This window comes from Micropterus dolomieu, linkage group LG13 (assembly GCF_021292245.1).
Source record: "Micropterus dolomieu isolate WLL.071019.BEF.003 ecotype Adirondacks linkage group LG13, ASM2129224v1, whole genome shotgun sequence".
NCBI lineage: Eukaryota > Metazoa > Chordata > Actinopteri > Centrarchiformes > Centrarchidae > Micropterus > Micropterus dolomieu.
In genome coordinates, this window is record NC_060162.1 from 9,174,260 (window position 1) to 9,181,882 (window position 7,623).

General features: G+C 39.9%; 1 protein-coding gene across 1 annotated transcript in view; it reads left to right on the plus strand.

The window, feature by feature from the left end:
* Window positions 1-4,173: 4,173 nt before the first annotated feature.
* The window catches only part of lrrc8aa (leucine rich repeat containing 8 VRAC subunit Aa), a 17,456-nt gene continuing 14,006 nt past the window's right edge, over window positions 4,174-7,623 (plus strand). Inside the window, exon 1 of the mRNA XM_046066770.1 lies at window positions 4,174-4,533. The gene's annotated coding sequence lies outside the window, so the exon portion shown is untranslated. The remainder of the gene's footprint in view (window positions 4,534-7,623) is intronic.

Below are 7,623 nucleotides of genomic sequence, written 5' to 3' on the forward strand. Positions count from 1 at the left end.
AAATACAATCCTTTTTTAACCTTTTGGCTTCCCGTACATTCAGTTGCGCTTCTAGCTCGTATTCACTTCGGTTGGTACGTATCACGTATGGTAACTGGGCAAAACTACGCATGATTTGTTGTAGTATGATTGCATAAAGGAAGGAAACAGGAATTCCGGTAGGGAACAGAATCGACTGACGTGCAGGCAGCGCTGCAGCAGTGCAGCCACTTAAACAGAGTTTGCCCTTCCCCTACTGACTTTCACTTTCGGTGCCCGAATGGAAGTGAATGAGGCTTTGCGATCGCGATTATTTTTTTATTTTATTTTTTTTTCTCGGAAGGGCGAGTCGGAAGGGCAACTTGAGTCAGGAAAGGCAAACGGGCAGTTGCCCGGGCAACCAGAGCAACCCCCCCTGTGCACGTCCCTGATTATGAGTACATTTTTACGTTTAACACTAAGTATATTTTATTTTTATAATACAAAATGTACATTTAATTAACACAACAACAAACTCCATCAGAGGTACTAAATTACTACAGAAATCATCTGACCAGAATGAAGAGGAAATAGTACAGTTAATCCTGTCTTGATTGTCATTATTGAAATTATGTTAGAATGAGGATAGTAATAAAGTTTATATTTTCGATATGTGTATCACCAGGTTTCCAATACATGTGATTTTTAGGCATTCATTCTGTTATATGCAGAGCCATTTAAAGGAATGATGTATTTTGTTAATATTCAACTGTGACAGTGACAGTCTTGTTCATGCTCACTGGCCTTTGTAATTTTCTGTTTGTCCCTGGTCATTGTGTGTGGAGGGAAAATTTCAATTTCAATTCAAAGACAAAATCCAATTTACATATTGGTCAAGTAAACATCCTAGTGTGGAGAACACAACCACCAGAGGGTGACATAAAGACTCAGACTCAGATTTTCCTTCCAATCTCCAACGTACCTCTGGACAGGCCCGTGTGGCCCAAATCAGGGACAGATTTTATCACCTCATTGTTTGCCAGTCCTTTAGTGAGAAAAGGAGAAGTAGGGACATATTATGTATTTGTAAGAAAACAATTTCCATTATCCCAACAAGGTCAGCACTGCTGCAGTGTACAGCTGATGTCCACAAATGACACATTTAGTGAGCTGGTGGTGACTGAAGGGTTGTGTTACTTAATACTGCTGGGAAAGGTGGGGGGAGCTTGTTTGGCGGAAACAGCAGTCAGTCTGAAACTGGGAGGCCGCCCTGTGCTGATACTCTGCTGCTGTAGTGAGTCCAAGTGTAGTTTTTGTGTGCTGTAAAGGATGTCAGCATAGGGCTAACGTGTATCACATGATAAAACCAGGACAGAATAAATATATTTTTCTTTATACACCAACCTAATAACAAATCACAGAAAGGTGGGGTTGTCTACCTTAAAACAAAGGATCCCCAAATGCTGGTGGTTTAATATCACACTACTTGCTATGTAATATTCTGCACTATTAATTTTTACAGCTTTCATTGCTTATTTATAAGACCTCACTTTAAGCCAACATTTATTATTTAACAGTCCTTTCTGGAAGTTTGATTGTTGGCTATTTGACTATGCACATGTTTAGAAGTGGCTATGTGATAGCAGGGGAGTTAAAGTTTGGCTATAATTCACTATTATTCCAAGCCTTGTGTGCCTGTTGACTAAGTATAACACAGTATGACACAGTATACGTGCATATGTGTGTATATATAGGCTATATATATCCAAGGTACAAAGTAGATTCATTTATGAATTTAAAAAATACAGTGTGGTGTGATTTAGTTATAGTTCTCTTTATGCTACTCACAAAGGCAAACATTATATGCAAAAATATTTACAGTAAATAGATGGATGGATGGATGGATGGATGGATGGTGGACTGCTCAGGATAAATTTAGAAGTCTCACAGTCTGGGAAAAGAAGCTGTTCTGAGGTCTGGTGGTTTGACAGTGGATACGTCTGTATCACTGGCCAGATGGCAGCAGGGTGTCTTTTAGTATCCTTTGCACAGGTACCTCACCTCACAAGTTTATCACTGATGCTCGGTAGATGGCTACCAATGATCCTCTGAGCGGTTTTAATGCCCTCCTATCCCGTGCAGTTCACATCCCATGCTAGTTCTCTTTAGGTGAGAGGTTGCAGTCATGGGTATACACCGTGAACAGGAGGGGTGTTTAGCACACAGCCCCCAGGAGCTACATTGTTTCGCAATAGAGTGAAGAAGGTGTGGCTGCCAGTCCGAAACTGTCTGGGGTCTGTTTGTGAGTAAGTCCAATACCAGTTGCAGAGTGTGGTACTTAAGCCCAGAGTCCTGAGTTTGCTGATGAGTTTCATGGGGGAGATTGTGTTGACTGCTGAGATGAAATCAGAATCAGAATCAGCTTTATTGCCAGGTATGTGTACACATAAGAGAAATTTGACTCAGGATTGTATATTGCACATTGTACAGGATTGTGCTTACTCATACAATAATACAATAACACAATGATAAAATAAAATCAGACACAGGCTAGTGCAGTGAGCAAAGTGCAAAGGATGCAGGAGTAAAATATTATCATTATTATGTACATGTCGGAGGTGGATGTGATATACAGGTACATACATGTACACATGTACACAGCGCGATGGAGCATAGTGTCCAAATTCACAAACAGCATTCTGATGTACATGTTGTTTTTCTCAAGGTGTGCGAAGACTGAGTGGATGGCAGTGGAGATGGCATCCTCTGTGGATCTGTTGGTTCTGAATGCAAACTGGTGAGGGTCCAGGCTGATTGGGATGTTGTTTTTTATGTGCTGGAGAACAAGTTTCTTAAAGCACTTCATCAAAATGGGGGTGAGCGCCACAGGCCCGTTGTCATTCAGACTAGACACTGCAGGGTTTTTAGGTACAGGGAAGATGGTGGCTTTGAAAGTAATATGTACAAAATATCAGTAACATCAACCAGCTGATTGGCACATGTTTTAGTACATGGCCAGGGATGTTATCAGTCCTAGCAGTTTGTCTCATATTCAGTCTCAGGATTCTTCTCCCATCTGCTGCGGATACGGACAGTGGACCTTCTTCTAGAGGCAGAGTAGACTAAACTGACTCTTTGTTGAGGAGATCAAAGACACCATAAAATGTGTTTAGCTCATTTGGTAGGCTAATGTGGCTTTTGTAGCCTGTGATGATTTTGATTGCCTGCCACATACAGTACGTACATGTTTGGTGTTGTTGAGTTTTAAAAAGTTACAACAAATGTACAATTAATGTACTCCAGTGTTTCAGTGTTTTCCTTCAAATGTAGAACTGCAGGGTTTTAGGCCAGACAATTGTATTAGAATGTTAATTAAACCATTGTTTATCTCTTCTTTGTAATGTGAACGAAACTGACACCTCTTTGTTTAGTGCCAGAAGGATCCTTTTGTTTAACTTCTTCATAGACTCCTAAGATTGTTTGTCGACCGTTTTGGAGACAACCCCTGTTGTGCTGTATGACTAGTTGGTGGAGCAAGGACTGTGTATTCCTGTAAATCAAAGGGGTTCTACGTCTGGGGTCAGCTCTCTTTCGTTCGACCAAAAGCAAAGTAGAACAGTAAGGTACACCCTCTCTAATTGGGTGACGAAGAAGTAACCAAACGATCAATGGCTATGGTCCTGAGCCATTTGGAGGAAAAAGGACCCGCCCACATACCTGGAGGATATTAACAACATATTTTGATAGAATCGGGACTGTAAGCTGTGAATCTGTGAGGAAAAGCAACTTTCCGGTCCTCTGGCAGTAACTTGGTGACTGGTTATATCTTTACAGAGAAGCTTCTTCAGTCCACTGCAGTGTTTTCGTTTGTTCTGTAAGGTTATCTCTTTATTCACTAATTTTTGTAATTAAATCTTTTGTTAATTTTCATCGGACTGAGCCTCTCCTTGATCAAAATCCGTTATACGCAACAGTGTTGTTGGTGTTGAGGTCGCACCTAACTCGCTAGGCTTGCATGTCGTTTGTTTGATAACTTTTTATATTATAATGTTTGTTTACTTCAGCTACTCTTATCTCGGGTAGCAGAGGTTTTGGATTCCGCCATATTGCCCAGTCGTTTAGTATTGTTGCCTTGGCAATGCTCGTCCGTGATTCAGGGGGCGGGGCTTCTGAAGGTCCACTGAAGGGAGGGGTGGAGTAGTTTGGACGTAGAGTTGAACAAGCTTTCTCCACAAACGCATTTTGTCCTATAATATTAACATAACAGGCTACTGAAGGGCCTTTTTAATGCCCAATTTTGATTTCTTTAAATTATCCCAGATTTTTGTGTGTGACATATTGCCACACTACCCAGCTTTTATCTTGACAGCGGCTGCGTCCTAGTACTTCCGCCAGTCTCGTGCAGCAGCAGTTGTGTGGACCCGCTCGGCAGTTACCTTCCTGTGGTTTTCTTCTCCGTCACTAACGTACGGGGCTCCGGCCCGGTGTCCAACCAGCCGCAGCCGCTGAGAAACGTTTGAGAAATGTGTCACCCGTGTGCCGAGGTGGCGAGAGACACCAGTTTTACAAAAACAGGTGGGTCTTTTTTTGAAATTCAAAATTTGTTTTAACTAGCTAGCTAAGGTGTGTGGATCATTGATTTCACTGCCGCAGTTTGCTAACTGGGCATCGTTATGAGACATCATTTGCCGTCGCCGCCCGGCTGTTGAGAAGCACACCCAATGAAATGTTTCTTAGTTAACGTTAGATCACATGTTATTTCAAGAGACTGCATTAATTACAGCCAGACTCCTAATCCCAGATGAATAGCTAAGTAAATGCTCTCTATCATATCGTTTAATCCACAGATGAAGGCCAACAAGGTATTCTGGTAATATAACGTTATAATGGATGTGAGTTTATAAATCCTGATCTTTGTCTTAAAATGTAACGTTAGGCCCTGAAAAACAATACAATACAATGTTTTATCTGGAGTATTTCCATTGCAAATTACTGTGTTTGTTCGTATTTAATTAATCTTGCCTCACGATGTTACCACTATGATATTATAGTGGAACTATAGGATATAACGTTAGGGTAACTGTAACATGCATGTAAGAGTCTATATTGTATGCTGTCCTTGTATCATTATTGTAGTCCTATCTGGTTAGACTGACGGTGCCAAATTGGCTAAATAACCACTCACATTGTTGAAGTTATATCATCAACATATGCTTTTACAAAGTGGTTTTGAATCGCCTTTGTCTTAGATGTGTGTTGTCAGCTTGTGAAAAAGACACGCAACGATGAATCGTTATTAACTACTCTATCAGCGACATTAATCGCCAAGTATTTTATTTATTTTATTTTATCTCCCCTATGCCAGTGAACTGAATATCTTTGCGATGTGGACAAAACAAGACATTTGAGAATGTCATCGTGGGCTTTGGGAAAGACTGATTGGCATTTGTCACCATTTTCTGACATTTTATAGACCAAACAACTAATCCAGAGTAATTGACAATGAAATAATTGTTAGTTTCAGCCCTCAAGTAAAGTAGGTTTTTGTTAGACCAGTTTAAGACTGAAAACTGCACAATCTCTCGATGAGGTCTACCCTTGCTACGTGTGTTAACTCTATCTAACTCTACTGGCAGACCGACTAGAAGGATTTTGTTTGTGGAACAGGAAAAAAATTCATACTTTGGAAGGATCTGAGGGCGCCAAAAAAGTGATCCTGAATCCTTTATACCTACAGTACAATTAACATCCACTCATCGAAAAATACACCCGATCAGAATGGGATTTAGCTGAACCCAGCAACAGGCAAATAAAAATTACAACGATATATTCACATCTCAAATACATTTAATTGTGCAAAGAGTCTTACGCAAAAGAAAGCAAAATCTCATTGTCGGGGCTGTAGAGTCCTTTGATAGTTGTGCGCAAGGGCTGCAACTAATTATTATTTTTAGTGTAGATAAATCTACAGATTATCTTTTCAATTAATCTGTCATTTATACTAAAAATGTAAGAAAATAGTGAACAATTTCCTAAAACCTGGTGGGACGTCTACAAATGTCATGTCCAGCTAACATACAAAAATTCATAATCTATTTTCTGTCCAATATGTTTTTAATAATTTAATGTGCAATAATTAATGTGCAATATTCTCTGCTGCTATTTATTCATTAGTCCATTTTGGCTCACCATAATAATTCTTAATAATGTAAATATTGTACATACCCACACTCCTTTATATTTGTCTTTATATTTTTATTTATACTATTATATTTAAATACTCTTTATCTATCTACCTTTGACAAGTGTGCAATTGTGAAAAATAAATAAAGTATTTCTGACTTTGATGTACACAGAGGAAAAACAGTACATCCTCACACTGGAGAAGATGGAATTAGGAACTGTTTGGTGAAATCGTGGAGATTAATTTTGTATTAATCGACTAATTGGGTCATCCCTGTTGTGTACTCAGCACCGACCAATATGAGATGGTCTGAGACTCTTGTGATCCTGTCTTAAACTTGTCTGAGATGGTTGAATTTTCCCCTCACATCTAGTCCAGTATATGTTAAGCAACAACCACAACACTGGGAAGGAATACCCAAATATGCCATCCCCTGTTGATTACTCACCCGTGCTGTATCATGATGTGCGCACTATCATGATGGAGAAGAGGTCAGTAAATACGAGGCTCTCTGTTGCTTGGAGTACTTTGAAGGTCCTTTGGGTGTTTTCTAGCTCTCAGGTGGAAATTTTTGAACTTGCAGTATTGAGAGATACCAAACACAAAGTCTAATTGAAAGTAATAAAAGTTCAAGCCAACGATTAGCAATGATAATGCTGCCATTTATCTATCTTTCTATCCACCCATTTCCTAAACCACTTATCTTATTTGCTAAGGGGACCAGAGTTTATTCCAGCATGGATTGGGCGAGAGGCAGTGTACACTCAGGACAGGTCTAACACATGACAACCGTTATAGAGAGGAGGGAGAGGCAAAATCATTTGAATATGGGGGTAATATTGCACAGTCTCTCCTGAAAGACATTCCTAGTTTTGCACTTGGATGTTCACATGGGAAGTGACAGAAATAGTTGTGTCAAGAATGAAGAAAGAGAGTTAGACAGAGAAGGTCAGACCCTGACTCCTGCACAGTGATTGTCAGTTTTCTTAAAGTTACAGACACGGTTGCAAATTCAAACATCAGAAAGGTGTTAGGGGAGTTGGTTTCTGAAGGTATTCGTCTATCCAACAAGCAGTTCTGATTAAGCATAATGGGGTGGTGATAGAGCAATTGATAAGACACATGCCTTTTGTGTGAGAGACCCGGGTTTGATACCCACTCTGACCCATCCACCATTGATCAAGGCACTTGACCCCTAGTTTCTCCAGAGGCGTGCGACCTCTGACATATATAGTAATTGTAAGTTGCTTTGGATAAAATGAATGAATAAATGTAAATGTATAATGGCAGCCTAAGAGTACTATTGCCATGCTAGCTGCGGCTGTACAGAGGCACAATAGTGCTGGTAGCTAAATGCTAATGTCACTGTGCTGAAATGCTCAAAATGACATTGCTAACATTCTGATGTTTAGCAAGTATAATGTTTACCATGTTCACCATCTAAGTTTAGCGTGTTAGCATGCTAAAAATTACTAATTAGC